The sequence below is a fragment of the Ascidia mentula genome, chromosome 2, assembly GCF_947561715.1.
Source record: "Ascidia mentula chromosome 2, kaAscMent1.1, whole genome shotgun sequence".
Classification (NCBI taxonomy): Eukaryota; Metazoa; Chordata; class Ascidiacea; order Phlebobranchia; family Ascidiidae; genus Ascidia; species Ascidia mentula.
Window position 1 is genome coordinate 14,758,981 of NC_138567.1, and position 23,307 is coordinate 14,782,287.

A 23,307-nucleotide genomic window follows, 5' to 3' on the forward strand; every position below is an offset into this window, starting at 1 on the left:
TAACTCAGTGGTAGAGCGCACGCTTTGCATGTGTGAGGCCCCGGGTTCAATCCCCGGCATCTCCAATGTTTTTATATTATTTCATTCGATGGGACAATATGTTTTTTACTTGGTATCGTCAACATAAATAACAGGGGATGTAGCTCAGTGGTAGAGCGGTAGCTTTGCATGTGTGAGGCCCAGGGTTCAATCCCCGGCATCTCCAATGTTTTTATATCATTCTATTCCGTGGGACAATTTGTTTTTTACTTGGTATCGTAAACGTAAATAACAGGGGATGTAGCTCAGTGGTAGAGCGCACGCTTCGCATGTGTGAGGCCCCGGGTTCAATCCCCGGCATCTCCAATCTTTTTATATTATTTCATTCGATGGGACAATATGTTTTATACTTGCTATCGTAAACGTAAATAACAGGGGATGTAGCTCAGTGGTAGAGCGCACGCTTCGCATGTGTGAGGCCCCGGGTTCAATCCCCGGCATCTCCAATCTTTTTATATTATTCTATTCCATGGGACAATAGGTTTTTTACTTCGTATCGTAAACATAAATAACAGGGGTTGTAGCTCAGTGGTAGAGCGCACGCTTTGCATGTGTGAGGCCCCGGGTTCAATCCCCGGCATCTCCAATATTTTTATATTATTTCATTCGATGGGACAATATGTTTTTTTCTTGGTATCGTAAACGAAAATAACAGGGGATGTAGCTCAGTGGTAGAGCGCACGCTTTGCATGTGTGAGGCCCCGGGTTCAATCCCCGGCATCTCCAATGTTTTTATATTATTTCATTCGATGGGACAATATGTTTTTTACTTGGTATCGTAAACGTAAATAACAGGGGATGTAGCTCAGTGGTAGAGCGGTAGCTTTGCATGTGTGAGGCCCAGGGTTCAATCGCCGGCATCTCCAATGTTTTTATATTATTCTATTCCGTGGGACAATTTTTTTTTACTTGGTATCGTAAACGTAGATAACAGGGGATGTAGCTCAGTGGTAGAGCGCACGCTTTGCATGTGTGAGGCCACGGGCACAATCCCCGGCATCTCCAATGTTTTTGTATTGTTTCATTCGATGGGACAATATGTTTTATACTTGCTATCGCAAACGTAAATAACAGGGGATGTAGCTCAGTGGTAGAGCGCACGCTTTGCATGTGTGAGGCCCCGGGTTCAATCACCGGCATCTCCAATGTTTTTATATTATTTCATTCGATGGGACAATATGTTTTTTACTTGGTATCGTAAACGTAAATAACAGGGGATGTAGCTCAGTGGTAGAGCGGTAGCTTTGCATGTGTGAGGCCCAGGGCTCAATCCCCGGCATCTCCAATGTTTTTATATTATTCTATTCCGTGGGACAATTTTTTTTTACTTGGTATCGTAAACGCAGATAACAGGGGATGTAGCTCAGTGGTAGAGCGCACGCTTTGCATGTGTGAGGCCACGGGCACAATCCCCGGCATCTCCAATGTTTTTGTATTGTTTCATTCGATGGGACAATATGTTTTATACTTGCTATCGCAAACGTAAATAACAGGGGATGTAGCTCAGTGGTGGAGCGCACGCTTTGCATGTGTGAGGCCCCGGGTTCAATCCCCGGTATCTCCAATGTTTTTATATTATTCTATTCCATGGGACAATAGGTTTTTTACTTCGTATGGTAAACATAAATAACAGGGGATGTAACTCAGTGGTAGAGCGCACGCTTTGCATGTGTGAGGCCCCGGGTTCAATCCCCGGCATCTCCAATGTTTTTATATTATTTCATTCGATGGGACAATATGTTTTTTACTTGGTATCGTCAACATAAATAACAGGGGATGTAGCTCAGTGGTAGAGCGGTAGCTTTGCATGTGTGAGGCCCAGGGTTCAATCCCCGGCATCTCCAATGTTTTTATATTATTCTATTCCGTGGGACAATTTGTTTTTTACTTGGTATCGTAAACGTAAATAACAGGGGATGTAGCTCAGTGGTAGAGCGCACGCTTCGCATGTGTGAGGCCCCGGGTTCAATCCCCGGCATCTCCAATCTTATTATATTATTTCATTCGATGGGACAATATGTTTTATACTTGCTATCGTAAACGTAAATAACAGGGGATGTAGCTCAGTGGTAGAGCGCACGCTTCGCATGTGTGAGGCCCCGGGTTCAATCCCCGGCATCTCCAATCTTTTTATATTATTCTATTCCATGGGACAATAGGTTTTTTACTTCGTATCGTAAACATAAATAACAGGGGTTGTAGCTCAGTGGTAGAGCGCACGCTTTGCATGTGTGAGGCCCCGGGTTCAATCCCCGGCATCTCCAATCTTTTTATATTATTTCATTCGATGGGACAATATGTTTTTTTCTTGGTATCGTAAACGAAAATAACAGGGGATGTAGCTCAGTGGTAGAGCGCACGCTTTGCATGTGTGAGGCCCCGGGTTCAATCACCGGCATCTCCAATGTTTTTATATTATTTCATTCGATGGGACAATATGTTTTTTACTTGGTATCGTAAACGTAAATAACAGGGGATGTAGCTCAGTGGTAGAGCGGTAGCTTTGCATGTGTGAGGCCCAGGGTTCAATCGCCGGCATCTCCAATGTTTTTATATTATTCTATTCCGTGGGACAATTTTTTTTTACTTGGTATCGTAAACGTAGATAACAGGGGATGTAGCTCAGTGGTAGAGCGCACGCTTTGCATGTGTGAGGCCACGGGCACAATCCCCGGCATCTCCAATGTTTTTGTATTGTTTCATTCGATGGGACAATATGTTTTATACTTGCTATCGCAAACGTAAATAACAGGGGATGTAGCTCAGTGGTAGAGCGCACGCTTTGCATGTGTGAGGCCCCGGGTTCAATCACCGGCATCTCCAATGTTTTTATATTATTTCATTCGATGGGACAATATGTTTTTTACTTGGTATCGTAAACGTAAATAACAGGGGATGTAGCTCAGTGGTAGAGCGGTAGCTTTGCATGTGTGAGGCCCAGGGCTCAATAGCCGGCATCTCCAATGTTTTTATATTATTCTATTCCGTGGGACAATTTTTTTTTACTTGGTATCGTAAACGCAGATAACAGGGGATGTAGCTCAGTGGTAGAGCGCACGCTTTGCATGTGTGAGGCCACGGGCACAATCCCCGGCATCTCCAATGTTTTTGTATTGTTTCATTCGATGGGACAATATGTTTTATACTTGCTATCGCAAACGTAAATAACAGGGGATGTAGCTCAGTGGTAGAGCGCACGCTTTGCATGTGTGAGGCCCCGGGTTCAATCCCCGGCATCTCCAATGTTTTTATATTGTTTCATTCGATGGGACAATATGTTTTTTACTTGGTATCGTAAACGTAAATAACAGGGGATGTAGCTCAGTGGTAGAGCGCACGATTTGCATGTGTGAGGCCCAGGGTTCAATCCCCGGCATCTCCAATGTTTTTATATTATTTCATTCCATGGGAAAATATGTTTTTTACTTGGTATCGTAAACGTAAATAACAGGGGATGTAGCTCAGTGGTAGGGCGCACGCTTTTGCATGTGTGAGGCCCCGGGATCAATCCCCGGCATCTCCAATGTTTTTTTCTATTCCATGGGACAATAGGTTTTTTACTTCGTATCGTAAACATAAATAACAGGGGATGTAGCTCAGAGGTGGAGCGCACGCTTTGCATGTGTGAGGCCCCGGGTTCAATCCCCGGTATCTCCAATGTTTTATGTTATTTCATTCGATGGGACAATATGTTTTTTACTTGGTATCGTAAACGTAAATAACAGGGGATGTAGCTCAGTGGTAGAGCGCACGCTTCGCATGTGTGAGGCCCCGGGTTCAATCCCCGGCATCTCCAATGTTTTTGTATTATTCTATTCCATGGGACAATATGTTTTATACTTGCTATCGTAAACGTAAATAACAGGGGATGTAGCTCAGTGGTAGAGCGCACGCTTTGCATGTGTGAGGCTCCGGATTCAATCCCCGGCATCTCCAATGTTTTTATATTATTCTATTCCATGGGACAATAGGTTTTTTACTTCGTATCGTAAATATAAATAACAGGGGATGTAGCTCAGTGGTAGAGCGCACGCTTTGCATGTGTGAGGCCCCGGGTTCAATCCCCGGCATCTCCAATGTTTTTGTATTATTTCATTCGATGGGACAATATGTTTTTTACTTGGTATCGTAAACGCAAATAACAGGGGATGTAGCTCAGTGGTAGAGCGGTAGCTTTGCATGTGTGAGGCCCAGGGTTCAATCGCCGGCGTCTCCAATGTTTTTATATTATTCTATTCCATGGGACAATAGGTTTTTTACTTCGTATCGTAAACATAAATAACAGGGGATGTAGCTCAGTGGTAGAGCGGTAGCTTTGCATGTGTGAGGCCCAGGGTTCAATCGCCGGCGTCTCCAATGTTTTTATATTATTCTATTCCGTGGGACAATTTGTTTTTTACTTGGTATCGTAAACGTAGATAACAGGGGATGTAGCTCAGTGGTAGAGCGCACGCTTCGCATGTGTGAGGCCCCGGGTTCAATCCCCGGCATCTACAATGTTTTTGTATTATTCTATTCCATGGGACATTATGTTTTATACTTGCTATCGTAAACGTAAATAACAGGGGATGTAGCTTAGTGGTAGAGCGCACGCTTTGCATGTGTGAGGCCCCGGGTTCAATCCCCGGAATCTCCAATGTTTTTATATTATTCTATTCCATGGGACAATAGGTTTTTTACTTCGTATCGTAAACATAAATAACAGGGGATGTAGCTCAGTGGTAGAGCGCACGCTTTGCATGTGTGAGGCCCCGGGTTCAATCCCCGGTATCTCCAATGTTTTTATATTATTCTATTCCATGGGACAATAGGTTTTTTACTTCGTGTCGTAAACATAAATAACAGGGGATGTAGCTCAGTGGTAGAGCGCACGCTTTGCATGTGTGAGGCCCCGGGTTCAATCCCCGGCATCTCCAATGTTTTTATATTATTTCATTCGATGGGAAAATATGTTTTTTACTTGGTATAGTAAACGTAAATAACAGGGGATGTAGCTCAGTGGTAGAGCGCACGCTTTGCATGTGTGAGGCCCCGGGTTCAATCCCCGGCATCTCCAATGTTTTTATATTATTTCATTCGATGGGACAATATGTTTTTTACTTGGTATCGTAAACGTAAATAACAGGTGATGTAGCTCAGTGGTAGAGCGGTAGCTTTGCATGTGTGAGGCCCAGGGTTCAATCGCCGGCATCTCCAATGTTTTTATATTATTCTATTCCGTGGGACAATTTGTTTTTTACTTGGTATCGTAAACGTAAATAACAGGGGATGTAGCTCAGTGGTAGAGCGCACGCTTCGCATGTGTGAGGCCCCGGGTTCAATCCCCGGCATCTCCAATGTTTTTGTATTATTCTATTCCATGGGACAATATGTTTTATACTTGGTATCGTAAACGTAAATAACAGGGGATGTAGTTCAGTGGTAGAGCGCACGCTTTGCATGTGTGAGGCCCCGGGTTCAATCCCCGGCATCTCCAATGTTTTTATATTATTTCATTCGATGGGAAAATATGTTTTTTACTTGGTATCGGAAACGTAAATAACAGGGGATGTAGCTCAGTGGTAGAGCGCACGCTTTGCATGTGTGAGGCCCCGGGATCAATCCCCGGCATCTCCAATGTTTTTATATTATTCTATTCCATGGGCCAATAGGTTTTTTACTTCGTATCGTAAACATAAATAATAGGGGATGTAGCTCAGTGGCAGAGCGCACGCTTTGCATGTGTGAGGCCCCGGGTTCAATCCCCGGAATTCCAATGTTTTTATATTATTTCATTCGATGGGACAATATGTTTTTTACTTGGTATCGTAAACGTAAATAACAGGGGATGTAGCTCAGTGGTAGAGTGGTAGCTTTGCATGTGTGAGGCCCAGGGTTCAATCCCCGGCATCTCCAATGTTTTTATATTATTCTATTCCGTGGGACAATATGTTTTTTACTTGGTATCGTATACGTAAATAACAGGGGATGTAGCTCAGTGGTAGAGCGCAAGCTTCGCATGTGTGAGGCCCCGGGTTCAATCCCCGGCATCTCCAATGTTTTTGTATTATTCTATTCCATGGGACAATATGTTTTATACTTGCTATCGTAAACGAAAATAACAGGGGATGTAGCTCAGTGGTAGAGCGCACGCTTTGCATGTGTGAGGCTCCGGGTTCAATCCCCGGCATCTCCATTGTTTTTATATTATTTCATTCGATGGGAAAATATGTTTTTTACTTGGTATCGTAAACGTAAATAACAGGGGATGTAGCTCAGTGGTAAAGCGCACGCTTTGCATGTGTGAGGACCCGGGTTCAAACCCCGGTATCTCCAATGTTTTTGTATTATTCTATTCCATGCGACAATAGGTTTTTTACTTCGCATCGTAAACATAAATAACAGGGGATGTAGCTCAGTGGTAGAGCGCACGCTTTGCATGTGTGAGGCCCCGGGTTCAATCCCCGGTAACTCCAATGTTTTTATATTATTCTATTCCATGCGACAATAGGTTTTTCACTTCGTATCGTAAACATAAATAACAGGGGATGTAGCTCAGTGGTAGAGCGCACGCTTTGCATGTGTGAGGCCCCGGGTTCAATCCCCGGTATCTCCAATGTTTTTATATTATTCTATTCCATGCGACAATATGTTTTTTACTTGGTATCGTAAACGTAAATAACAGGGGATGTAGCTTAGTGGTAGAGCGCACGCTTTGCATGTGTGAGGCCCCGGGTTCAATCCCCGGTATCTCCAATGTTTTTATATTATTCTATTCCATGGGACAATATGTTTTTTACTTCGTATCGTAAACATAAATAACAGGGGATGTAGCTCAGTGGTAGAGCGCACGCTTTGCATGTGTGAGGCCCCGGGTTCAATCCCCGGTATCTCCAATGTTTTTATATTATTCTATTCCATGGGACAATAGGTTTTTTACTTCGTGTCGTAAACGTAAATAACAGGGGATGTAGCTCAGTGGTAGAGCGCACGCTTCGCATGTGTGAGGCCCCGGGTTCAATCCCCGGTATCTCCAATGTTTTTATATTATTCTATTCCATGGGACAATAGGTTTTTTACTTCGTATGGTAAACATAAATAAAAGGGGATGTAACTCAGTGGTAGAGCGCACGCTTTGCATGTGTGAGGCCCCGGGTTCAATCCCCGGCATCTCCAATATTTTTATATTATTTCATTCGATGGGACAATATGTTTTTTACTTGGTATCGTCAACATAAATAACAGGGGATGTAGCTCAGTGGTAGAGCGTTAGCTTTGCATGTGTGAGGCCCAGGGTTCAATCCCCGGCATCTCCAATGTTTTTATATCATTCTATTCCGTGGGACAATTTGTTTTTTACTTGGTATCGTAAACGTAAATAACAGGGGATGTAGCTCAGTGGTAGAGCGCACGCTTCGCATGTGTGAGGCCCCGGGTTCAATCCCCGGCATCTCCAATCTTTTTATATTATTTCATTCGATGGGACAATATGTTTTATACTTGCTATCGTAAACGTAAATAACAGGGGATGTAGCTCAGTGGTAGAGCGCACGCTTCGCATGTGTGAGGCCCCGGGTTCAATCCCCGGCATCTCCAATCTTTTTATATTATTCTATTCCATGGGACAATAGGTTTTTTACTTCGTATCGTAAACATAAATAACAGGGGTTGTAGCTCAGTGGTAGAGCGCACGCTTTGCATGTGTGAGGCCCCGGGTTCAATCCCCGGCATCTCCAATATTTTTATATTATTTCATTCGATGGGACAATATGTTTTTTTCTTGGTATCGTAAACGAAAATAACAGGGGATGTAGCTCAGTGGTAGAGCGCACGCTTTGCATGTGTGAGGCCCCGGGTTCAATCCCCGGCATCTCCAATGTTTTTATATTATTTCATTCGATGGGACAATATGTTTTTTACTTGGTATCGTAAACGTAAATAACAGGGGATGTAGCTCAGTGGTAGAGCGGTAGCTTTGCATGTGTGAGGCCCAGGGTTCAATCGCCGGCATCTCCAATGTTTTTATATTATTCTATTCCGTGGGACAATTTTTTTTTACTTGGTATCGTAAACGTAGATAACAGGGGATGTAGCTCAGTGGTAGAGCGCACGCTTTGCATGTGTGAGGCCACGGGCACAATCCCCGGCATCTCCAATGTTTTTGTATTGTTTCATTCGATGGGACAATATGTTTTATACTTGCTATCGCAAACGTAAATAACAGGGGATGTAGCTCAGTGGTAGAGCGCACGCTTTGCATGTGTGAGGCCCCGGGTTCAATCACCGGCATCTCCAATGTTTTTATATTATTTCATTCGATGGGACAATATGTTTTTTACTTGGTATCGTAAACGTAAATAACAGGGGATGTAGCTCAGTGGTAGAGCGGTAGCTTTGCATGTGTGAGGCCCAGGGCTCAATAGCCGGCATCTCCAATGTTTTTATATTATTCTATTCCGTGGGACAATTTTTTTTTACTTGGTATCGTAAACGCAGATAACAGGGGATGTAGCTCAGTGGTAGAGCGCACGCTTTGCATGTGTGAGGCCACGGGCACAATCCCCGGCATCTCCAATGTTTTTGTATTGTTTCATTCGATGGGACAATATGTTTTATACTTGCTATCGCAAACGTAAATAACAGGGGATGTAGCTCAGTGGTGGAGCGCACGCTTTGCATGTGTGAGGCCCCGGGTTCAATCCCCGGTATCTCCAATGTTTTTATATTATTCTATTCCATGGGACAATAGGTTTTTTACTTCGTATGGTAAACATAAATAACAGGGGATGTAACTCAGTGGTAGAGCGCACGCTTTGCATGTGTGAGGCCCCGGGTTCAATCCCCGGCATCTCCAATGTTTTTATATTATTTCATTCGATGGGACAATATGTTTTTTACTTGGTATCGTCAACATAAATAACAGGGGATGTAGCTCAGTGGTAGAGCGGTAGCTTTGCATGTGTGAGGCCCAGGGTTCAATCCCCGGCATCTCCAATGTTTTTATATTATTCTATTCCGTGGGACAATTTGTTTTTTACTTGGTATCGTAAACGTAAATAACAGGGGATGTAGCTCAGTGGTAGAGCGCACGCTTCGCATGTGTGAGGCCCCGGGTTCAATCCCCGGCATCTCCAATCTTATTATATTATTTCATTCGATGGGACAATATGTTTTATACTTGCTATCGTAAACGTAAATAACAGGGGATGTAGCTCAGTGGTAGAGCGCACGCTTCGCATGTGTGAGGCCCCGGGTTCAATCCCCGGCATCTCCAATCTTTTTATATTATTCTATTCCATGGGACAATAGGTTTTTTACTTCGTATCGTAAACATAAATAACAGGGGTTGTAGCTCAGTGGTAGAGCGCACGCTTTGCATGTGTGAGGCCCCGGGTTCAATCCCCGGCATCTCCAATCTTTTTATATTATTTCATTCGATGGGACAATATGTTTTTTTCTTGGTATCGTAAACGAAAATAACAGGGGATGTAGCTCAGTGGTAGAGCGCACGCTTTGCATGTGTGAGGCCCCGGGTTCAATCACCGGCATCTCCAATGTTTTTATATTATTTCATTCGATGGGACAATATGTTTTTTACTTGGTATCGTAAACGTAAATAACAGGGGATGTAGCTCAGTGGTAGAGCGGTAGCTTTGCATGTGTGAGGCCCAGGGTTCAATCGCCGGCATCTCCAATGTTTTTATATTATTCTATTCCGTGGGACAATTTTTTTTTACTTGGTATCGTAAACGTAGATAACAGGGGATGTAGCTCAGTGGTAGAGCGCACGCTTTGCATGTGTGAGGCCACGGGCACAATCCCCGGCATCTCCAATGTTTTTGTATTGTTTCATTCGATGGGACAATATGTTTTATACTTGCTATCGCAAACGTAAATAACAGGGGATGTAGCTCAGTGGTAGAGCGCACGCTTTGCATGTGTGAGGCCCCGGGTTCAATCACCGGCATCTCCAATGTTTTTATATTATTTCATTCGATGGGACAATATGTTTTTTACTTGGTATCGTAAACGTAAATAACAGGGGATGTAGCTCAGTGGTAGAGCGGTAGCTTTGCATGTGTGAGGCCCAGGGCTCAATAGCCGGCATCTCCAATGTTTTTATATTATTCTATTCCGTGGGACAATTTTTTTTTACTTGGTATCGTAAACGCAGATAACAGGGGATGTAGCTCAGTGGTAGAGCGCACGCTTTGCATGTGTGAGGCCACGGGCACAATCCCCGGCATCTCCAATGTTTTTGTATTGTTTCATTCGATGGGACAATATGTTTTATACTTGCTATCGCAAACGTAAATAACAGGGGATGTAGCTCAGTGGTAGAGCGCACGCTTTGCATGTGTGAGGCCCCGGGTTCAATCCCCGGCATCTCCAATGTTTTTATATTGTTTCATTCGATGGGACAATATGTTTTTTACTTGGTATCGTAAACGTAAATAACAGGGGATGTAGCTCAGTGGTAGAGCGCACGATTTGCATGTGTGAGGCCCAGGGTTCAATCCCCGGCATCTCCAATGTTTTTATATTGTTTCATTCGATGGGACAATATGTTTTTTACTTGGTATCGTAAACGTAAATAACAGGGGATGTAGCTCAGTGGTAGGGCGCACGCTTTTGCATGTGTGAGGCCCCGGGATCAATCCCCGGCATCTCCAATGTTTTTTTCTATTCCATGGGACAATAGGTTTTTTACTTCGTATCGTAAACATAAATAACAGGGGATGTAGCTCAGAGGTGGAGCGCACGCTTTGCATGTGTGAGGCCCCGGGTTCAATCCCCGGTATCTCCAATGTTTTATGTTATTTCATTCGATGGGACAATATGTTTTTTACTTGGTATCGTAAACGTAAATAACAGGGGATGTAGCTCAGTGGTAGAGCGCACGCTTCGCATGTGTGAGGCCCCGGGTTCAATCCCCGGCATCTCCAATGTTTTTGTATTATTCTATTCCATGGGACAATATGTTTTATACTTGCTATCGTAAACGTAAATAACAGGGGATGTAGCTCAGTGGTAGAGCGCACGCTTTGCATGTGTGAGGCTCCGGATTCAATCCCCGGCATCTCCAATGTTTTTATATTATTCTATTCCATGGGACAATAGGTTTTTTACTTCGTATCGTAAATATAAATAACAGGGGATGTAGCTCAGTGGTAGAGCGCACGCTTTGCATGTGTGAGGCCCCGGGTTCAATCCCCGGCATCTCCAATGTTTTTGTATTATTTCATTCGATGGGACAATATGTTTTTTACTTGGTATCGTAAACGCAAATAACAGGGGATGTAGCTCAGTGGTAGAGCGGTAGCTTTGCATGTGTGAGGCCCAGGGTTCAATCGCCGGCGTCTCCAATGTTTTTATATTATTCTATTCCGTGGGACAATTTGTTTTTTACTTGGTATCGTAAACGTAGATAACAGGGGATGTAGCTCAGTGGTAGAGCGCACGCTTCGCATGTGTGAGGCCCCGGGTTCAATCCCCGGCATCTACAATGTTTTTGTATTATTCTATTCCATGGGACATTATGTTTTATACTTGCTATCGTAAACGTAAATAACAGGGGATGTAGCTTAGTGGTAGAGCGCACGCTTTGCATGTGTGAGGCCCCGGGTTCAATCCCCGGAATCTCCAATGTTTTTATATTATTCTATTCCATGGGACAATAGGTTTTTTACTTCGTATCGTAAACATAAATAACAGGGGATGTAGCTCAGTGGTAGAGCGCACGCTTTGCATGTGTGAGGCCCCGGGTTCAATCCCCGGTATCTCCAATGTTTTTATATTATTCTATTCCATGGGACAATAGGTTTTTTACTTCGTGTCGTAAACATAAATAACAGGGGATGTAGCTCAGTGGTAGAGCGAACGCTTTGCATGTGTGAGGCCCCGGGTTCAATCCCCGGCATCTCCAATGTTTTTATATTATTTCATTCGATGGGAAAATATGTTTTTTACTTGGTATAGTAAACGTAAATAACAGGGGATGTAGCTCAGTGGTAGAGCGCACGCTTTGCATGTGTGAGGCCCCGGGTTCAATCCCCGGCATCTCCAATGTTTTTATATTATTTCATTCGATGGGACAATATGTTTTTTACTTGGTATCGTAAACGTAAATAACAGGTGATGTAGCTCAGTGGTAGAGCGGTAGCTTTGCATGTGTGAGGCCCAGGGTTCAATCGCCGGCATCTCCAATGTTTTTATATTATTCTATTCCGTGGGACAATTTGTTTTTTACTTGGTATCGTAAACGTAAATAACAGGGGATGTAGCTCAGTGGTAGAGCGCACGCTTCGCATGTGTGAGGCCCCGGGTTCAATCCCCGGCATCTCCAATGTTTTTGTATTATTCTATTCCATGGGACAATATGTTTTATACTTGGTATCGTAAACGTAAATAACAGGGGATGTAGTTCAGTGGTAGAGCGCACGCTTTGCATGTGTGAGGCCCCGGGTTCAATCCCCGGCATCTCCAATGTTTTTATATTATTTCATTCGATGGGAAAATATGTTTTTTACTTGGTATCGGAAACGTAAATAACAGGGGATGTAGCTCAGTGGTAGAGCGCACGCTTTGCATGTGTGAGGCCCCGGGATCAATCCCCGGCATCTCCAATGTTTTTATATTATTCTATTCCATGGGCCAATAGGTTTTTTACTTCGTATCGTAAACATAAATAATAGGGGATGTAGCTCAGTGGCAGAGCGCACGCTTTGCATGTGTGAGGCCCCGGGTTCAATCCCCGGAATTCCAATGTTTTTATATTATTTCATTCGATGGGACAATATGTTTTTTACTTGGTATCGTAAACGTAAATAACAGGGGATGTAGCTCAGTGGTAGAGTGGTAGCTTTGCATGTGTGAGGCCCAGGGTTCAATCCCCGGCATCTCCAATGTTTTTATATTATTCTATTCCGTGGGACAATATGTTTTTTACTTGGTATCGTATACGTAAATAACAGGGGATGTAGCTCAGTGGTAGAGCGCAAGCTTCGCATGTGTGAGGCCCCGGGTTCAATCCCCGGCATCTCCAATGTTTTTGTATTATTCTATTCCATGGGACAATATGTTTTATACTTGCTATCGTAAACGAAAATAACAGGGGATGTAGCTCAGTGGTAGAGCGCACGCTTTGCATGTGTGAGGCTCCGGGTTCAATCCCCGGCATCTCCATTGTTTTTATATTATTTCATTCGATGGGAAAATATGTTTTTTACTTGGTATCGTAAACGTAAATAACAGGGGATGTAGCTCAGTGGTAAAGCGCACGCTTTGCATGTGTGAGGACCCGGGTTCAAACCCCGGTATCTCCAATGTTTTTGTATTATTCTATTCCATGCGACAATAGGTTTTTTACTTCGCATCGTAAACATAAATAACAGGGGATGTAGCTCAGTGGTAGAGCGCACGCTTTGCATGTGTGAGGCCCCGGGTTCAATCCCCGGTAACTCCAATGTTTTTATATTATTCTATTCCATGCGACAATAGGTTTTTCACTTCGTATCGTAAACATAAATAACAGGGGATGTAGCTCAGTGGTAGAGCGCACGCTTTGCATGTGTGAGGCCCCGGGTTCAATCCCCGGTATCTCCAATGTTTTTATATTATTCTATTCCATGCGACAATATGTTTTTTACTTGGTATCGTAAACGTAAATAACAGGGGATGTAGCTTAGTGGTAGAGCGCACGCTTTGCATGTGTGAGGCCCCGGGTTCAATCCCCGGTATCTCCAATGTTTTTATATTATTCTATTCCATGGGACAATATGTTTTTTACTTCGTATCGTAAACATAAATAACAGGGGATGTAGCTCAGTGGTAGAGCGCACGCTTTGCATGTGTGAGGCCCCGGGTTCAATCCCCGGTATCTCCAATGTTTTTATATTATTCTATTCCATGGGACAATAGGTTTTTTACTTCGTGTCGTAAACGTAAATAACAGGGGATGTAGCTCAGTGGTAGAGCGCACGCTTCGCATGTGTGAGGCCCCGGGTTCAATCCCCGGCATCTCCAATGTTTTTGTATTATTCTATTTCATGGGACAATATGTTTTATACTTGCTATCGTAAACATAAATAACAGGGGTTGTAGCTCAGTGGTAGAACGCACGCTTTGCATGTGTGAGGCCCCGGGTTCAATCCCCGGCATCTCCAATGTTTTTATATTATTTCATTCGATGGAAAAATATGTTTTTTACTTGGTATCGTAAACGTCAATAACAGGGGATGTAGCTCAGTGGTAGAGCGCACGCTTTGCATGTGTGAGGCCCCGGGTTCAATCCCCGGCATCTCCAATGTTTTTATATTATTTCATTCGATGGGAAAATATGTTTTTTACTTGGTATCGGAAACGTAAATAACAGGGGATGTAGCTCAGTGGTAGAGCGCACGCTTTGCATGTGTGAGGCCCCGGGATCAATCCCCGGCATCTCCAATGTTTTTATATTATTCTATTCCATGTGCCAATAGGTTTTTTACTTCGTATCGTAAACATAAATAACAGGGGATGTAGCTCAGTAGCAGAACGCACGCTTTGCATGTGTGAGGCCCCGGGTTCAATCCCCGGCATATCCAATGTTTTTATATTATTTCATTCGATGGGACAATATGTTTTTTACTTGGTATCGTATACGTAAATAACAGGGGATGTAGCTCAGTGGTAGAGTGGTAGCTTTGCATGTGTGAGGCCCAGGGTTCAATCCCCGGCATCTCCAATGTTTTTATATTATTCTATTCCGTGGGACAATATGTTTTTTACTTCGCATCGTAAACATAAATAACAGGGGATGTAGCTCAGTGGTAGAGCGCACGCTTTGCATGTGTGAGGCCCCGGGTTCAATCCCCGGTATCTCCAATGTTTTTATATTATTCTATTCCATGCGACAATAGGTTTTTTACTTCGTATCGTAAACATAAATAACAGGGGATGTAGCTCAGTGGTAGAGCGCACGCTTTGCATGTGTGAGGCCCCGGGTTCAATCCCCGGTATCTCCAATGTTTTTATATTATTCTATTCCATGCGACAATATGTTTTTTACTTGGTATCGTAAACGTAAATAACAGGGGATGTAGCTTAGTGGTAGAGCGCACGCTTTGCATGTGTGAGGCCCCGGGTTCAATCCCCGGTATCTCCAATGTTTTTATATTATTCTATTCCATGGGACAATATGTTTTTTACTTCGTATCGTAAACATAAATAACAGGGGATGTAGCTCAGTGATAGAGCGCACGCTTTGCATGTGTGAGGCCCCGGGTTCAATCCCCGGTATCTCCAATGTTTTTATATTATTCTATTCCATGGGACAATAGGTTTTTTACTTCGTGTCGTAAACGTAAATAACAGGGGATGTAGCTCAGTGGTAGAGCGCACGCTTCGCATGTGTGAGGCCCCGGGTTCAATCCCCGGCATCTCCAATGTTTTTGTATTATTCTATTTCATGGGACAATATGTTTTATACTTGCTATCGTAAACATAAATAACAGGGGTTGTAGCTCAGTGGTAGAACGCACGCTTTGCATGTGTGAGGCCCCGGGTTCAATCCCCGGCATCTCCAATGTTTTTATATTATTTCATTCGATGGGAAAATATGTTTTTTACTTGGTATCGTAAACGTCAATAACAGGGGATGTAGCTCAGTGGTAGAGCGCACGCTTTGCATGTGTGAGGCCCCGGGTTCAATCCCCGGCATCTCCAATGTTTTTATATTATTTCATTCGATGGGACAATATGTTTTTTACTTGGTATCGTAAACGTAAATAACAGGTGATGTAGCTCAGTGGTAGAGCGGTAGCTTTGCATGTGTGAGGCCAAGGGTTCAATCGCCGGCATCTCCAATGTTTTTATATTATTCTATTCCGTGGGACAATTTGTTTTTTACTTGGTATCGTAAACGTAAATATCAGGGGATGTAGCTCAGTGGTAGAGCGCACGCTTTGCATGTGTGAGGCCCCGGGTTCAATCCCCGGCATCTCCAATGTTTTTATATTATTTCATTCGATGGGAAAATATGTTTTTTACTTGGTATCGGAAACGTAAATAACAGGGGATGTAGCTCAGTGGTAGAGCGCACGCTTTGCATGTGTGAGGCCCAGGGATCAATCCCCGGCATCTCCAATGTTTTTATATTATTCTATTCCATGTGCCAATAGGTTTTTTACTTCGTATCGTAAACATAAATAACAGGGGATGTAGCTCAGTAGCAGAGCGCACGCTTTGCATGTGTGAGGCCCCGGGTTCAATCCCCGGCATATCCAATGTTTTTATATTATTTCATTCGATGGGACAATATGTTTTTTACTTGGTATCGTATACGTAAATAACAGGGGATGTAGCTCAGTGGTAGAGTGGTAGCTTTGCATGTGTGAGGCCCAGGGTTCAATCCCCGGCATCTCCAATGTTTTTATATTATTCTATTCCGTGGGACAATATGTTTTTTACTTGGTATCGTATACGTAAATAACAGGGGATGTAGCTCAGTGGTAGAGCGCAAGCTTCGCATGTGTGAGGCCCCGGGTTCAATCCCCGGCATCTCCAATGCTTTTGTATTATTCTATTCCATGGGACAATATGTTTTATACTTGCTATCGTAAACGTAAATAACAGGGGATGTAGCTCAGTGGTAGAGCGCACGCTTTGCATGTGTGAGGCCCCGGGTTCAATCCCCGGCATCTCCATTGTTTTTATATTATTTCATTCGATGGGACAATATGTTTTTTACTTGGTATCGTATACGTAAATACTAGGGGATGTAGCTCAGTGGTAGTGCGCAAGCTTCGCATGTGTGAGGCCCCGGGTTCAATCCCCGGCATCTCCAATGTTTTTATATTATTTCATTCGATGGGAAAATATGTTTTTTACTTGGTATCGTAAACGTCAATAACAGGGGATGTAGCTCAGTGGTAGAGCGCACGCTTTGCATGTGTGAGGCCCCGGGTTCAATCCCCGGCATCTCCAATGTTTTTATATTATTTCATTCGATGGGACAATATGTTTTTTACTTGGTATCGTAAACGTAAATAACAGGTGATGTAGCTCAGTGGTAGAGCGCACGCTTTGCATGTGTGAGGCCCCGGGTTCAATCCCCGGCATCTCCAATGTTTTTATATTATTTCATTCGATGGGAAAATATGTTTTTTACTTGGTATCGGAAACGTAAATAACAGGGGATGTAGCTCAGTGGTAGAGCGCACGCTTTGCATGTGTGAGGCCCCGGGATCAATCCCCGGCATCTCCAATGTTTTTATATTATTCTATTCCATGGGCCAATAGGTTTTTTACTTCGTATCGTAAACATAAATAATAGGGGATGTAGCTCAGTGGCAGAGCGCACGCTTTGCATGTGTGAGGCCCCGGGTTCAATCCCCGGAATTCCAATGTTTTTATATTATTTCATTCGATGGGACAATATGTTTTTTACTTGGTATCGTAAACGTAAATAACAGGGGATGTAGCTCAGTGGTAGAGTGGTAGCTTTGCATGTGTGAGGCCCAGGGTTCAATCCCCGGCATCTCCAATGTTTTTATATTATTCTATTCCGTGGGACAATATGTTTTTTACTTGGTATCGTATACGTAAATAACAGGGGATGTAGCTCAGTGGTAGAGCGCAAGCTTCGCATGTGTGAGGCCCCGGGTTCAATCCCCGGCATCTCCAATGTTTTTGTATTATTCTATTCCATGGGACAATATGTTTTATACTTGCTATCGTAAACGAAAATAACAGGGGATGTAGCTCAGTGGTAGAGCGCACGCTTTGCATGTGTGAGGCTCCGGGTTCAATCCCCGGCATCTCCATTGTTTTTATATTATTTCATTCGATGGGAAAATATGTTTTTTACTTGGTATCGTAAACGTAAATAACAGGGGATGTAGCTCAGTGGTAAAGCGCACGCTTTGCATGTGTGAGGACCCGGGTTCAAACCCCGGTATCTCCAATGTTTTTGTATTATTCTATTCCATGCGACAATAGGTTTTTTACTTCGCATCGTAAACATAAATAACAGGGGATGTAGCTCAGTGGTAGAGCGCACGCTTTGCATGTGTGAGGCCCCGGGTTCAATCCCCGGTATCTCCAATGTTTTTATATTATTCTATTCCATGCGACAATAGGTTTTTTACTTCGTATCGTAAACATAAATAACAGGGGATGTAGCTCAGTGGTAGAGCGCACGCTTTGCATGTGTGAGGCCCCGGGTTCAATCCCCGGTATCTCCAATGTTTTTATATTATTCTATTCCATGCGACAATATGTTTTTTACTTGGTATCGTAAACGTAAATAACAGGGGATGTAGCTTAGTGGTAGAGCGCACGCTTTGCATGTGTGAGGCCCCGGGTTCAATCCCCGGTATCTCCAATGTTTTTATATTATTCTATTCCATGGGACAATATGTTTTTTACTTCGTATCGTAAACATAAATAACAGGGGATGTAGCTCAGTGGTAGAGCGCACGCTTTGCATGTGTGAGGCCCCGGGTTCAATCCCCGGTATCTCCAATGTTTTTATATTATTCTATTCCATGGGACAATAGGTTTTTTACTTCGTGTCGTAAACGTAAATAACAGGGGATGTAGCTCAGTGGTAGAGCGCACGCTTCGCATGTGTGAGGCCCCGGGTTCAATCCCCGGCATCTCCAATGTTTTTGTATTATTCTATTTCATGGGACAATATGTTTTATACTTGCTATCGTAAACATAAATAACAGGGGTTGTAGCTCAGTGGTAGAACGCACGCTTTGCATGTGTGAGGCCCCGGGTTCAATCCCCGGCATCTCCAATGTTTTTATATTATTTCATTCGATGGGAAAATATGTTTTTTACTTGGTATCGTAAACGTCAATAACTGGGGATGTAGCTCAGTGGTAGAGCGCACGCTTTGCATGTGTGAGGCCCCGGGTTCAATCCCCGGCATCTCCAATGTTTTTATATTATTTCATTCGATGGGAAAATATGTTTTTTACTTGGTATCGGAAACGTAAATAACAGGGGATGTAGCTCAGTGGTAGAGCGCACGCTTTGCATGTGTGAGGCCCCGGGATCAATCCCCGGCATCTCCAATGTTTTTATATTATTCTATTCCATGTGCCAATAGGTTTTTTACTTCGTATCGTAAACATAAATAACAGGGGATGTAGCTCAGTAGCAGAACGCACGCTTTGCATGTGTGAGGCCCCGGGTTCAATCCCCGGCATATCCAATGTTTTTATATTATTTCATTCGATGGGACAATATGTTTTTTACTTGGTATCGTATACGTAAATAACAGGGGATGTAGCTCAGTGGTAGAGTGGTAGCTTTGCATGTGTGAGGCCCCGGGATCAATCCCCGGCATCTCCAATGTTTTTATATTATTCTATTCCATGTGCCAATAGGTTTTTTACTTCGTATCGTAAACATAAATAACAGGGGATGTAGCTCAGTAGCAGAGCGCACGCTTTGCATGTGTGAGGCCCCGGGTTCAATCCCCGGCATATCCAATGTTTTTATATTATTTCATTCGATGGGACAATATGTTTTTTACTTCGTATCGTATACGTAAATAACAGGGGATGTAGCTCAGTGGTAGAGTGGTAGCTTTGCATGTGTGAGGCCCAGGGTTCAATCCCCGGCATCTCCAATGTTTTTATATTATTCTATTCCGTGGGACAATATGTTTTTTACTTGGTATCGTATACGTAAATAACAGGGGATGTAGCTCAGTGGTTGAGCGCAAGCTTCGCATGTGTGAGGCCCCGGGTTCAATCCCCGGCATCTCCAATGCTTTTGTATTATTCTATTCCATGGGACAATATGTTTTATACTTGCTATCGTAAACGTAAATAACAGGGGATGTAGCTCAGTGGTAGAGCGCACGCTTTGCATGTGTGAGGCCCCGGGTTCAATCCCCGGCATCTCCATTGTTTTTATATTATTTCATTCGATGGGACAATATGTTTTTTACTTGGTATCGTATACGTAAATACTAGGGGATGTAGCTCAGTGGTAGTGCGCAAGCTTCGCATGTGTGAGGCCCCGGGTTCAATCCCCGGCATCTCCAATGTTTTTATATTATTTCATTCGATGGGAAAATATGTTTTTTACTTGGTATCGTAAACGTCAATAACAGGGGATGTAGCTCAGTGGTAGAGCGCACGCTTTGCATGTGTGAGGCCCCGGGTTCAATCCCCGGCATCTCCAATGTTTTTATATTATTTCATTCGATGGGACAATATGTTTTTTACTTGGTATCGTAAACGTAAATAACAGGTGATGTAGCTCAGTGGTAGAGCGGTAGCTTTGCATGTGTGAGGCCAAGGGTTCAATCGCCGGCATCTCCAATGTTTTTATATTATTCTATTCCGTGGGACAATTTGTTTTTTACTTGGTATCGTAAACGTAAATAACAGGGGATGTAGCTCAGTGGTAGAGCGCACGCTTTGCATGTGTGAGGCCCCGGGTTCAATCCCCGGCATCTCCAATGTTTTTATATTATTTCATTCGATGGGAAAATATGTTTTTTACTTGGTATCGGAAACGTAAATAACAGGGGATGTAGCTCAGTGGTAGAGCGCACGCTTTGCATGTGTGAGGCCCCGGGTTCAATCCCCGGCATCTCCAATGTTTTTATATTATTTCATTCGATGGGACAATATGTTTTTTACTTGGTATCGTAAACGTAAATAACAGGTGATGTAGCTCAGTGGTAGTGCGCAAGCTTCGCATGTGTGAGGCCCCGGGTTCAATCCCCGGCATCTCCAATGTTTTTATATTATTTCATTCGATGGGAAAATATGTTTTTTACTTGGTATCGTAAACGTCAATAACAGGGGATGTAGCTCAGTGGTAGAGCGCACGCTTTGCATGTGTGAGGCCCCGGGTTCAATCCCCGGCATCTCCAATGTTTTTATATTATTTCATTCGATGGGACAATATGTTTTTTACTTGGTATCGTAAACGTAAATAACAGGTGATGTAGCTCAGTGGTAGAGCGGTAGCTTTGCATGTGTGAGGCCAAGGGTTCAATCGCCGGCATCTCCAATGTTTTTATATTATTCTATTCCGTGGGACAATTTGTTTTTTACTTGGTATCGTAAACGTAAATAACAGGGGATGTAGCTCAGTGGTAGAGCGCACGCTTTGCATGTGTGAGGCCCCGGGTTCAATCCCCGGCATCTCCAATGTTTTTATATTATTTCATTCGATGGGAAAATATGTTTTTTACTTGGTATCGGAAACGTAAATAACAGGGGATGTAGCTCAGTGGTAGAGCGCACGCTTTGCATGTGTGAGGCCCCGGGATCAATCCCCGGCATCTCCAATGTTTTTATATTATTCTATTCCATGTGCCAATAGGTTTTTTACTTCGGATCGTAAACATAAATAACAGGGGATGTAGCTCAGTAGCAGAGCGCACGCTTTGCATGTGTGAGGCCCCGGGTTCAATCCCCGGCATATCCAATGTTTTTATATTATTTCATTCGATGGGACAATATGTTTTTTACTTGGTATCGTAAACGTAAATAACAGGGGATGTAGCTCAGTGGTAGAGTGGTAGCTTTGCATGTGTGAGGCCCAGGGTTCAATCCCCGGCATCTCCAATGTTTTTATATTATTCTATTCCGTGGGACAATATGTTTTTTACTTGGTATCGTATACGTAAATAACAGGGGATGTAGCTCAGTGGTAGAGCGCAAGCTTCGCATGTGTGAGGCCCCGGGTTCAATCCCCGGCATCTCCAATGCTTTTGTATTATTCTATTCCATGGGACAATATGTTTTATACTTGCTATCGTAAACGTAAATAACAGGGGATGTAGCTCAGTGGTAGAGCGCACGCTTTGCATGTGTGAGGCCCCGGGTTCAATCCCCGGCATCTCCATTGTTTTTATATTATTTCATTCGATGGGACAATATGTTTTTTACTTGGTATCGTATACGTAAATACTAGGGGATGTAGCTCAGTGGTAGAGCGCAAGCTTCGCATGTGTGAGGCCCCGGGTTCAATCCCCGGCATCTCCAATGTTTTTGTATCATTCTATTCCATGGGACAATATGTTTTATACTTGCTATCGTAAACGTAAATAACAGGGGATGTAGCTCAGTGGTAGAGCGCACGCTTTGCATGTGTGAGGCCCCGGGTTCAATCCCCGGCATCTCCATTGTTTTTATATTATTTCATTCGATGGGAAAATATGTTTTTTACTTGGTATCGTAAACGTAAATAACAGGGGATGTAGCTCAGTGGTAAAGCGCACGCTTTGCATGTGTGAGGCCCCGGGTTCAATCCCCGGCATCTCCAATGTTTTTATATTATTTCATTCGATGGGAAAATATGTTTTTTACTTGGTATCGTAAACGTAAATAACAGGGGATGTAGCTCAGTGGTAGTGCGCAAGCTTCGCATGTGTGAGGCCCCGGGTTCAATCCCCGGCATCTCCAATGTTTTTATATTATTCTATTCCATGGGACAATATGTTTTTTACTTGGTATCGTAAACGTAAATAACAGGGGATGTAGCTCAGTGGTAAAGCGCACGCTTTGCATGTGTGAGGCCCCGGGTTCAATCCCCGGCATCTCCAATGTTTTTATATTATTTCATTCGATGGGACAATATGTTTTTTACTTGGTATCGTAAACGTAAATAACAGGGGATGTAGCTCAGTGGTAGAGTGGTAGCTTTGCATGTGTGAGGCCCCGGGTTCAATCCCCGGCATCTCCAGTGTTTTTATATTATTCTATTCCATGGGACAATATGTTTTTTACTTGGCATCTTAAACGTAAATAACAGGGGATGTAGCTCAGTGGTAGTGCGCAAGCTTCGCATGTGTGAGGCCCCGGGTTCAATCCCCGGCATCTCCAATGTTTTTATATTATTTCATTCGATGGGAAAATATGTTTTTTACTTGGTATCGTAAACGTCAATAACAGGGGATGTAGCTCAGTGGTAGAGCGCACGCTTTGCATGTGTGAGGCCCCGGGTTCAATCCCCGGCATCTCCAATGTTTTTATATTATTTCATTCGATGGGACAATATGTTTTTTACTTGGTATCGTAAACGTAAATAACAGGTGATGTAGCTCAGTGGTAGAGCGGTAGCTTTGCATGTGTGAGGCCAAGGGTTCAATCGCCGGCATCTCCAATGTTTTTATATTATTCTATTCCGTGGGACAATTTGTTTTTTACTTGGTATCGTAAACGTAAATAACAGGGGATGTAGCTCAGTGGTAGAGCGCACGCTTTGCATGTGTGAGGCCCCGGGTTCAATCCCCGGCATCTCCAATGTTTTTATATTATTTCATTCGAT

The 23,307-nt window shown here is 43.4% G+C and overlaps 92 non-coding genes across 92 annotated transcripts; all 92 read left to right on the forward strand.

Annotated features, from left to right (window-relative positions):
- The first annotated feature begins 273 nt into the window (after window positions 1-273).
- On the forward strand, window positions 274-345 carry Trnaa-cgc (transfer RNA alanine (anticodon CGC)). Its single transcript has one exon. It is a non-coding gene; the product is annotated as a tRNA-Ala (tRNA).
- A 68-nt stretch (window positions 346-413) lies between these two features.
- Window positions 414-485, forward strand: Trnaa-cgc (transfer RNA alanine (anticodon CGC)). The gene has a single exon. It is a non-coding gene; the product is annotated as a tRNA-Ala (tRNA).
- Window positions 486-553: 68 nt separating this feature from the next.
- Window positions 554-625, forward strand: Trnaa-ugc (transfer RNA alanine (anticodon UGC)). The gene has a single exon. It is a non-coding gene; the product is annotated as a tRNA-Ala (tRNA).
- A 68-nt stretch (window positions 626-693) lies between these two features.
- On the forward strand, window positions 694-765 carry Trnaa-ugc (transfer RNA alanine (anticodon UGC)). The gene has a single exon. It is a non-coding gene; the product is annotated as a tRNA-Ala (tRNA).
- A 1,186-nt stretch (window positions 766-1,951) lies between these two features.
- Window positions 1,952-2,023, forward strand: Trnaa-cgc (transfer RNA alanine (anticodon CGC)). Its single transcript has one exon. It is a non-coding gene; the product is annotated as a tRNA-Ala (tRNA).
- Window positions 2,024-2,091: 68 nt separating this feature from the next.
- Window positions 2,092-2,163, forward strand: Trnaa-cgc (transfer RNA alanine (anticodon CGC)). The gene has a single exon. It is a non-coding gene; the product is annotated as a tRNA-Ala (tRNA).
- A 68-nt stretch (window positions 2,164-2,231) lies between these two features.
- Window positions 2,232-2,303, forward strand: Trnaa-ugc (transfer RNA alanine (anticodon UGC)). Its single transcript has one exon. It is a non-coding gene; the product is annotated as a tRNA-Ala (tRNA).
- A 906-nt stretch (window positions 2,304-3,209) lies between these two features.
- Trnaa-ugc (transfer RNA alanine (anticodon UGC)) lies at window positions 3,210-3,281 on the forward strand. Its single transcript has one exon. It is a non-coding gene; the product is annotated as a tRNA-Ala (tRNA).
- A 482-nt stretch (window positions 3,282-3,763) lies between these two features.
- Window positions 3,764-3,835, forward strand: Trnaa-cgc (transfer RNA alanine (anticodon CGC)). The gene has a single exon. It is a non-coding gene; the product is annotated as a tRNA-Ala (tRNA).
- A 208-nt stretch (window positions 3,836-4,043) lies between these two features.
- On the forward strand, window positions 4,044-4,115 carry Trnaa-ugc (transfer RNA alanine (anticodon UGC)). Its single transcript has one exon. It is a non-coding gene; the product is annotated as a tRNA-Ala (tRNA).
- Window positions 4,116-4,463: 348 nt separating this feature from the next.
- On the forward strand, window positions 4,464-4,535 carry Trnaa-cgc (transfer RNA alanine (anticodon CGC)). Its single transcript has one exon. It is a non-coding gene; the product is annotated as a tRNA-Ala (tRNA).
- A 208-nt stretch (window positions 4,536-4,743) lies between these two features.
- Window positions 4,744-4,815, forward strand: Trnaa-ugc (transfer RNA alanine (anticodon UGC)). Its single transcript has one exon. It is a non-coding gene; the product is annotated as a tRNA-Ala (tRNA).
- Window positions 4,816-4,883: 68 nt separating this feature from the next.
- On the forward strand, window positions 4,884-4,955 carry Trnaa-ugc (transfer RNA alanine (anticodon UGC)). Its single transcript has one exon. It is a non-coding gene; the product is annotated as a tRNA-Ala (tRNA).
- A 68-nt stretch (window positions 4,956-5,023) lies between these two features.
- Trnaa-ugc (transfer RNA alanine (anticodon UGC)) lies at window positions 5,024-5,095 on the forward strand. Its single transcript has one exon. It is a non-coding gene; the product is annotated as a tRNA-Ala (tRNA).
- A 208-nt stretch (window positions 5,096-5,303) lies between these two features.
- On the forward strand, window positions 5,304-5,375 carry Trnaa-cgc (transfer RNA alanine (anticodon CGC)). Its single transcript has one exon. It is a non-coding gene; the product is annotated as a tRNA-Ala (tRNA).
- A 68-nt stretch (window positions 5,376-5,443) lies between these two features.
- Trnaa-ugc (transfer RNA alanine (anticodon UGC)) lies at window positions 5,444-5,515 on the forward strand. Its single transcript has one exon. It is a non-coding gene; the product is annotated as a tRNA-Ala (tRNA).
- Window positions 5,516-5,583: 68 nt separating this feature from the next.
- On the forward strand, window positions 5,584-5,655 carry Trnaa-ugc (transfer RNA alanine (anticodon UGC)). Its single transcript has one exon. It is a non-coding gene; the product is annotated as a tRNA-Ala (tRNA).
- Window positions 5,656-6,002: 347 nt separating this feature from the next.
- Trnaa-cgc (transfer RNA alanine (anticodon CGC)) lies at window positions 6,003-6,074 on the forward strand. Its single transcript has one exon. It is a non-coding gene; the product is annotated as a tRNA-Ala (tRNA).
- A 68-nt stretch (window positions 6,075-6,142) lies between these two features.
- Trnaa-ugc (transfer RNA alanine (anticodon UGC)) lies at window positions 6,143-6,214 on the forward strand. The gene has a single exon. It is a non-coding gene; the product is annotated as a tRNA-Ala (tRNA).
- A 68-nt stretch (window positions 6,215-6,282) lies between these two features.
- Window positions 6,283-6,354, forward strand: Trnaa-ugc (transfer RNA alanine (anticodon UGC)). Its single transcript has one exon. It is a non-coding gene; the product is annotated as a tRNA-Ala (tRNA).
- A 208-nt stretch (window positions 6,355-6,562) lies between these two features.
- Window positions 6,563-6,634, forward strand: Trnaa-ugc (transfer RNA alanine (anticodon UGC)). The gene has a single exon. It is a non-coding gene; the product is annotated as a tRNA-Ala (tRNA).
- A 68-nt stretch (window positions 6,635-6,702) lies between these two features.
- Window positions 6,703-6,774, forward strand: Trnaa-ugc (transfer RNA alanine (anticodon UGC)). Its single transcript has one exon. It is a non-coding gene; the product is annotated as a tRNA-Ala (tRNA).
- A 68-nt stretch (window positions 6,775-6,842) lies between these two features.
- Window positions 6,843-6,914, forward strand: Trnaa-ugc (transfer RNA alanine (anticodon UGC)). Its single transcript has one exon. It is a non-coding gene; the product is annotated as a tRNA-Ala (tRNA).
- A 68-nt stretch (window positions 6,915-6,982) lies between these two features.
- Window positions 6,983-7,054, forward strand: Trnaa-cgc (transfer RNA alanine (anticodon CGC)). Its single transcript has one exon. It is a non-coding gene; the product is annotated as a tRNA-Ala (tRNA).
- A 348-nt stretch (window positions 7,055-7,402) lies between these two features.
- Trnaa-cgc (transfer RNA alanine (anticodon CGC)) lies at window positions 7,403-7,474 on the forward strand. The gene has a single exon. It is a non-coding gene; the product is annotated as a tRNA-Ala (tRNA).
- Window positions 7,475-7,542: 68 nt separating this feature from the next.
- Window positions 7,543-7,614, forward strand: Trnaa-cgc (transfer RNA alanine (anticodon CGC)). The gene has a single exon. It is a non-coding gene; the product is annotated as a tRNA-Ala (tRNA).
- Window positions 7,615-7,682: 68 nt separating this feature from the next.
- Window positions 7,683-7,754, forward strand: Trnaa-ugc (transfer RNA alanine (anticodon UGC)). The gene has a single exon. It is a non-coding gene; the product is annotated as a tRNA-Ala (tRNA).
- Window positions 7,755-7,822: 68 nt separating this feature from the next.
- On the forward strand, window positions 7,823-7,894 carry Trnaa-ugc (transfer RNA alanine (anticodon UGC)). Its single transcript has one exon. It is a non-coding gene; the product is annotated as a tRNA-Ala (tRNA).
- Window positions 7,895-9,080: 1,186 nt separating this feature from the next.
- Window positions 9,081-9,152, forward strand: Trnaa-cgc (transfer RNA alanine (anticodon CGC)). The gene has a single exon. It is a non-coding gene; the product is annotated as a tRNA-Ala (tRNA).
- Window positions 9,153-9,220: 68 nt separating this feature from the next.
- Window positions 9,221-9,292, forward strand: Trnaa-cgc (transfer RNA alanine (anticodon CGC)). The gene has a single exon. It is a non-coding gene; the product is annotated as a tRNA-Ala (tRNA).
- Window positions 9,293-9,360: 68 nt separating this feature from the next.
- Trnaa-ugc (transfer RNA alanine (anticodon UGC)) lies at window positions 9,361-9,432 on the forward strand. Its single transcript has one exon. It is a non-coding gene; the product is annotated as a tRNA-Ala (tRNA).
- Window positions 9,433-10,338: 906 nt separating this feature from the next.
- On the forward strand, window positions 10,339-10,410 carry Trnaa-ugc (transfer RNA alanine (anticodon UGC)). Its single transcript has one exon. It is a non-coding gene; the product is annotated as a tRNA-Ala (tRNA).
- Window positions 10,411-10,892: 482 nt separating this feature from the next.
- Trnaa-cgc (transfer RNA alanine (anticodon CGC)) lies at window positions 10,893-10,964 on the forward strand. The gene has a single exon. It is a non-coding gene; the product is annotated as a tRNA-Ala (tRNA).
- Window positions 10,965-11,172: 208 nt separating this feature from the next.
- On the forward strand, window positions 11,173-11,244 carry Trnaa-ugc (transfer RNA alanine (anticodon UGC)). Its single transcript has one exon. It is a non-coding gene; the product is annotated as a tRNA-Ala (tRNA).
- A 208-nt stretch (window positions 11,245-11,452) lies between these two features.
- Trnaa-cgc (transfer RNA alanine (anticodon CGC)) lies at window positions 11,453-11,524 on the forward strand. The gene has a single exon. It is a non-coding gene; the product is annotated as a tRNA-Ala (tRNA).
- A 208-nt stretch (window positions 11,525-11,732) lies between these two features.
- Trnaa-ugc (transfer RNA alanine (anticodon UGC)) lies at window positions 11,733-11,804 on the forward strand. The gene has a single exon. It is a non-coding gene; the product is annotated as a tRNA-Ala (tRNA).
- A 68-nt stretch (window positions 11,805-11,872) lies between these two features.
- Trnaa-ugc (transfer RNA alanine (anticodon UGC)) lies at window positions 11,873-11,944 on the forward strand. Its single transcript has one exon. It is a non-coding gene; the product is annotated as a tRNA-Ala (tRNA).
- Window positions 11,945-12,012: 68 nt separating this feature from the next.
- Trnaa-ugc (transfer RNA alanine (anticodon UGC)) lies at window positions 12,013-12,084 on the forward strand. The gene has a single exon. It is a non-coding gene; the product is annotated as a tRNA-Ala (tRNA).
- A 208-nt stretch (window positions 12,085-12,292) lies between these two features.
- Trnaa-cgc (transfer RNA alanine (anticodon CGC)) lies at window positions 12,293-12,364 on the forward strand. The gene has a single exon. It is a non-coding gene; the product is annotated as a tRNA-Ala (tRNA).
- A 68-nt stretch (window positions 12,365-12,432) lies between these two features.
- Trnaa-ugc (transfer RNA alanine (anticodon UGC)) lies at window positions 12,433-12,504 on the forward strand. Its single transcript has one exon. It is a non-coding gene; the product is annotated as a tRNA-Ala (tRNA).
- Window positions 12,505-12,572: 68 nt separating this feature from the next.
- Window positions 12,573-12,644, forward strand: Trnaa-ugc (transfer RNA alanine (anticodon UGC)). Its single transcript has one exon. It is a non-coding gene; the product is annotated as a tRNA-Ala (tRNA).
- Window positions 12,645-12,991: 347 nt separating this feature from the next.
- On the forward strand, window positions 12,992-13,063 carry Trnaa-cgc (transfer RNA alanine (anticodon CGC)). Its single transcript has one exon. It is a non-coding gene; the product is annotated as a tRNA-Ala (tRNA).
- Window positions 13,064-13,131: 68 nt separating this feature from the next.
- On the forward strand, window positions 13,132-13,203 carry Trnaa-ugc (transfer RNA alanine (anticodon UGC)). The gene has a single exon. It is a non-coding gene; the product is annotated as a tRNA-Ala (tRNA).
- A 68-nt stretch (window positions 13,204-13,271) lies between these two features.
- On the forward strand, window positions 13,272-13,343 carry Trnaa-ugc (transfer RNA alanine (anticodon UGC)). The gene has a single exon. It is a non-coding gene; the product is annotated as a tRNA-Ala (tRNA).
- Window positions 13,344-13,551: 208 nt separating this feature from the next.
- On the forward strand, window positions 13,552-13,623 carry Trnaa-ugc (transfer RNA alanine (anticodon UGC)). Its single transcript has one exon. It is a non-coding gene; the product is annotated as a tRNA-Ala (tRNA).
- A 68-nt stretch (window positions 13,624-13,691) lies between these two features.
- Window positions 13,692-13,763, forward strand: Trnaa-ugc (transfer RNA alanine (anticodon UGC)). The gene has a single exon. It is a non-coding gene; the product is annotated as a tRNA-Ala (tRNA).
- A 68-nt stretch (window positions 13,764-13,831) lies between these two features.
- Window positions 13,832-13,903, forward strand: Trnaa-ugc (transfer RNA alanine (anticodon UGC)). Its single transcript has one exon. It is a non-coding gene; the product is annotated as a tRNA-Ala (tRNA).
- Window positions 13,904-13,971: 68 nt separating this feature from the next.
- On the forward strand, window positions 13,972-14,043 carry Trnaa-cgc (transfer RNA alanine (anticodon CGC)). The gene has a single exon. It is a non-coding gene; the product is annotated as a tRNA-Ala (tRNA).
- Window positions 14,044-14,251: 208 nt separating this feature from the next.
- On the forward strand, window positions 14,252-14,323 carry Trnaa-ugc (transfer RNA alanine (anticodon UGC)). The gene has a single exon. It is a non-coding gene; the product is annotated as a tRNA-Ala (tRNA).
- Window positions 14,324-14,391: 68 nt separating this feature from the next.
- On the forward strand, window positions 14,392-14,463 carry Trnaa-ugc (transfer RNA alanine (anticodon UGC)). Its single transcript has one exon. It is a non-coding gene; the product is annotated as a tRNA-Ala (tRNA).
- A 348-nt stretch (window positions 14,464-14,811) lies between these two features.
- On the forward strand, window positions 14,812-14,883 carry Trnaa-ugc (transfer RNA alanine (anticodon UGC)). The gene has a single exon. It is a non-coding gene; the product is annotated as a tRNA-Ala (tRNA).
- Window positions 14,884-14,951: 68 nt separating this feature from the next.
- On the forward strand, window positions 14,952-15,023 carry Trnaa-ugc (transfer RNA alanine (anticodon UGC)). The gene has a single exon. It is a non-coding gene; the product is annotated as a tRNA-Ala (tRNA).
- Window positions 15,024-15,091: 68 nt separating this feature from the next.
- Window positions 15,092-15,163, forward strand: Trnaa-ugc (transfer RNA alanine (anticodon UGC)). The gene has a single exon. It is a non-coding gene; the product is annotated as a tRNA-Ala (tRNA).
- Window positions 15,164-15,371: 208 nt separating this feature from the next.
- Trnaa-cgc (transfer RNA alanine (anticodon CGC)) lies at window positions 15,372-15,443 on the forward strand. Its single transcript has one exon. It is a non-coding gene; the product is annotated as a tRNA-Ala (tRNA).
- A 208-nt stretch (window positions 15,444-15,651) lies between these two features.
- Trnaa-ugc (transfer RNA alanine (anticodon UGC)) lies at window positions 15,652-15,723 on the forward strand. The gene has a single exon. It is a non-coding gene; the product is annotated as a tRNA-Ala (tRNA).
- A 208-nt stretch (window positions 15,724-15,931) lies between these two features.
- Window positions 15,932-16,003, forward strand: Trnaa-ugc (transfer RNA alanine (anticodon UGC)). Its single transcript has one exon. It is a non-coding gene; the product is annotated as a tRNA-Ala (tRNA).
- Window positions 16,004-16,491: 488 nt separating this feature from the next.
- Window positions 16,492-16,563, forward strand: Trnaa-cgc (transfer RNA alanine (anticodon CGC)). Its single transcript has one exon. It is a non-coding gene; the product is annotated as a tRNA-Ala (tRNA).
- A 68-nt stretch (window positions 16,564-16,631) lies between these two features.
- Window positions 16,632-16,703, forward strand: Trnaa-ugc (transfer RNA alanine (anticodon UGC)). The gene has a single exon. It is a non-coding gene; the product is annotated as a tRNA-Ala (tRNA).
- Window positions 16,704-16,771: 68 nt separating this feature from the next.
- Window positions 16,772-16,843, forward strand: Trnaa-cgc (transfer RNA alanine (anticodon CGC)). Its single transcript has one exon. It is a non-coding gene; the product is annotated as a tRNA-Ala (tRNA).
- A 68-nt stretch (window positions 16,844-16,911) lies between these two features.
- Window positions 16,912-16,983, forward strand: Trnaa-ugc (transfer RNA alanine (anticodon UGC)). The gene has a single exon. It is a non-coding gene; the product is annotated as a tRNA-Ala (tRNA).
- A 68-nt stretch (window positions 16,984-17,051) lies between these two features.
- Trnaa-ugc (transfer RNA alanine (anticodon UGC)) lies at window positions 17,052-17,123 on the forward strand. The gene has a single exon. It is a non-coding gene; the product is annotated as a tRNA-Ala (tRNA).
- A 68-nt stretch (window positions 17,124-17,191) lies between these two features.
- On the forward strand, window positions 17,192-17,263 carry Trnaa-ugc (transfer RNA alanine (anticodon UGC)). The gene has a single exon. It is a non-coding gene; the product is annotated as a tRNA-Ala (tRNA).
- A 347-nt stretch (window positions 17,264-17,610) lies between these two features.
- Trnaa-cgc (transfer RNA alanine (anticodon CGC)) lies at window positions 17,611-17,682 on the forward strand. The gene has a single exon. It is a non-coding gene; the product is annotated as a tRNA-Ala (tRNA).
- Window positions 17,683-17,750: 68 nt separating this feature from the next.
- Trnaa-ugc (transfer RNA alanine (anticodon UGC)) lies at window positions 17,751-17,822 on the forward strand. Its single transcript has one exon. It is a non-coding gene; the product is annotated as a tRNA-Ala (tRNA).
- Window positions 17,823-17,890: 68 nt separating this feature from the next.
- Window positions 17,891-17,962, forward strand: Trnaa-ugc (transfer RNA alanine (anticodon UGC)). Its single transcript has one exon. It is a non-coding gene; the product is annotated as a tRNA-Ala (tRNA).
- A 68-nt stretch (window positions 17,963-18,030) lies between these two features.
- Window positions 18,031-18,102, forward strand: Trnaa-ugc (transfer RNA alanine (anticodon UGC)). Its single transcript has one exon. It is a non-coding gene; the product is annotated as a tRNA-Ala (tRNA).
- Window positions 18,103-18,170: 68 nt separating this feature from the next.
- On the forward strand, window positions 18,171-18,242 carry Trnaa-ugc (transfer RNA alanine (anticodon UGC)). Its single transcript has one exon. It is a non-coding gene; the product is annotated as a tRNA-Ala (tRNA).
- Window positions 18,243-18,310: 68 nt separating this feature from the next.
- Trnaa-ugc (transfer RNA alanine (anticodon UGC)) lies at window positions 18,311-18,382 on the forward strand. The gene has a single exon. It is a non-coding gene; the product is annotated as a tRNA-Ala (tRNA).
- Window positions 18,383-18,450: 68 nt separating this feature from the next.
- Window positions 18,451-18,522, forward strand: Trnaa-ugc (transfer RNA alanine (anticodon UGC)). The gene has a single exon. It is a non-coding gene; the product is annotated as a tRNA-Ala (tRNA).
- A 68-nt stretch (window positions 18,523-18,590) lies between these two features.
- Trnaa-cgc (transfer RNA alanine (anticodon CGC)) lies at window positions 18,591-18,662 on the forward strand. Its single transcript has one exon. It is a non-coding gene; the product is annotated as a tRNA-Ala (tRNA).
- A 208-nt stretch (window positions 18,663-18,870) lies between these two features.
- Window positions 18,871-18,942, forward strand: Trnaa-ugc (transfer RNA alanine (anticodon UGC)). The gene has a single exon. It is a non-coding gene; the product is annotated as a tRNA-Ala (tRNA).
- A 68-nt stretch (window positions 18,943-19,010) lies between these two features.
- On the forward strand, window positions 19,011-19,082 carry Trnaa-ugc (transfer RNA alanine (anticodon UGC)). Its single transcript has one exon. It is a non-coding gene; the product is annotated as a tRNA-Ala (tRNA).
- Window positions 19,083-19,710: 628 nt separating this feature from the next.
- Window positions 19,711-19,782, forward strand: Trnaa-cgc (transfer RNA alanine (anticodon CGC)). Its single transcript has one exon. It is a non-coding gene; the product is annotated as a tRNA-Ala (tRNA).
- Window positions 19,783-19,850: 68 nt separating this feature from the next.
- On the forward strand, window positions 19,851-19,922 carry Trnaa-ugc (transfer RNA alanine (anticodon UGC)). Its single transcript has one exon. It is a non-coding gene; the product is annotated as a tRNA-Ala (tRNA).
- Window positions 19,923-19,990: 68 nt separating this feature from the next.
- Trnaa-cgc (transfer RNA alanine (anticodon CGC)) lies at window positions 19,991-20,062 on the forward strand. The gene has a single exon. It is a non-coding gene; the product is annotated as a tRNA-Ala (tRNA).
- A 68-nt stretch (window positions 20,063-20,130) lies between these two features.
- On the forward strand, window positions 20,131-20,202 carry Trnaa-ugc (transfer RNA alanine (anticodon UGC)). The gene has a single exon. It is a non-coding gene; the product is annotated as a tRNA-Ala (tRNA).
- Window positions 20,203-20,410: 208 nt separating this feature from the next.
- Trnaa-ugc (transfer RNA alanine (anticodon UGC)) lies at window positions 20,411-20,482 on the forward strand. The gene has a single exon. It is a non-coding gene; the product is annotated as a tRNA-Ala (tRNA).
- Window positions 20,483-20,550: 68 nt separating this feature from the next.
- Trnaa-ugc (transfer RNA alanine (anticodon UGC)) lies at window positions 20,551-20,622 on the forward strand. The gene has a single exon. It is a non-coding gene; the product is annotated as a tRNA-Ala (tRNA).
- A 68-nt stretch (window positions 20,623-20,690) lies between these two features.
- Window positions 20,691-20,762, forward strand: Trnaa-cgc (transfer RNA alanine (anticodon CGC)). Its single transcript has one exon. It is a non-coding gene; the product is annotated as a tRNA-Ala (tRNA).
- A 68-nt stretch (window positions 20,763-20,830) lies between these two features.
- Trnaa-ugc (transfer RNA alanine (anticodon UGC)) lies at window positions 20,831-20,902 on the forward strand. The gene has a single exon. It is a non-coding gene; the product is annotated as a tRNA-Ala (tRNA).
- A 208-nt stretch (window positions 20,903-21,110) lies between these two features.
- Window positions 21,111-21,182, forward strand: Trnaa-ugc (transfer RNA alanine (anticodon UGC)). The gene has a single exon. It is a non-coding gene; the product is annotated as a tRNA-Ala (tRNA).
- A 68-nt stretch (window positions 21,183-21,250) lies between these two features.
- Window positions 21,251-21,322, forward strand: Trnaa-ugc (transfer RNA alanine (anticodon UGC)). Its single transcript has one exon. It is a non-coding gene; the product is annotated as a tRNA-Ala (tRNA).
- Window positions 21,323-21,670: 348 nt separating this feature from the next.
- Trnaa-cgc (transfer RNA alanine (anticodon CGC)) lies at window positions 21,671-21,742 on the forward strand. The gene has a single exon. It is a non-coding gene; the product is annotated as a tRNA-Ala (tRNA).
- A 68-nt stretch (window positions 21,743-21,810) lies between these two features.
- Window positions 21,811-21,882, forward strand: Trnaa-ugc (transfer RNA alanine (anticodon UGC)). Its single transcript has one exon. It is a non-coding gene; the product is annotated as a tRNA-Ala (tRNA).
- Window positions 21,883-21,950: 68 nt separating this feature from the next.
- Window positions 21,951-22,022, forward strand: Trnaa-cgc (transfer RNA alanine (anticodon CGC)). Its single transcript has one exon. It is a non-coding gene; the product is annotated as a tRNA-Ala (tRNA).
- A 68-nt stretch (window positions 22,023-22,090) lies between these two features.
- Trnaa-ugc (transfer RNA alanine (anticodon UGC)) lies at window positions 22,091-22,162 on the forward strand. The gene has a single exon. It is a non-coding gene; the product is annotated as a tRNA-Ala (tRNA).
- Window positions 22,163-22,230: 68 nt separating this feature from the next.
- Window positions 22,231-22,302, forward strand: Trnaa-ugc (transfer RNA alanine (anticodon UGC)). Its single transcript has one exon. It is a non-coding gene; the product is annotated as a tRNA-Ala (tRNA).
- A 68-nt stretch (window positions 22,303-22,370) lies between these two features.
- Trnaa-cgc (transfer RNA alanine (anticodon CGC)) lies at window positions 22,371-22,442 on the forward strand. Its single transcript has one exon. It is a non-coding gene; the product is annotated as a tRNA-Ala (tRNA).
- A 68-nt stretch (window positions 22,443-22,510) lies between these two features.
- Window positions 22,511-22,582, forward strand: Trnaa-ugc (transfer RNA alanine (anticodon UGC)). Its single transcript has one exon. It is a non-coding gene; the product is annotated as a tRNA-Ala (tRNA).
- A 208-nt stretch (window positions 22,583-22,790) lies between these two features.
- Window positions 22,791-22,862, forward strand: Trnaa-cgc (transfer RNA alanine (anticodon CGC)). Its single transcript has one exon. It is a non-coding gene; the product is annotated as a tRNA-Ala (tRNA).
- A 68-nt stretch (window positions 22,863-22,930) lies between these two features.
- Window positions 22,931-23,002, forward strand: Trnaa-ugc (transfer RNA alanine (anticodon UGC)). The gene has a single exon. It is a non-coding gene; the product is annotated as a tRNA-Ala (tRNA).
- Window positions 23,003-23,210: 208 nt separating this feature from the next.
- Window positions 23,211-23,282, forward strand: Trnaa-ugc (transfer RNA alanine (anticodon UGC)). Its single transcript has one exon. It is a non-coding gene; the product is annotated as a tRNA-Ala (tRNA).
- Window positions 23,283-23,307: the final 25 nt, after the last annotated feature.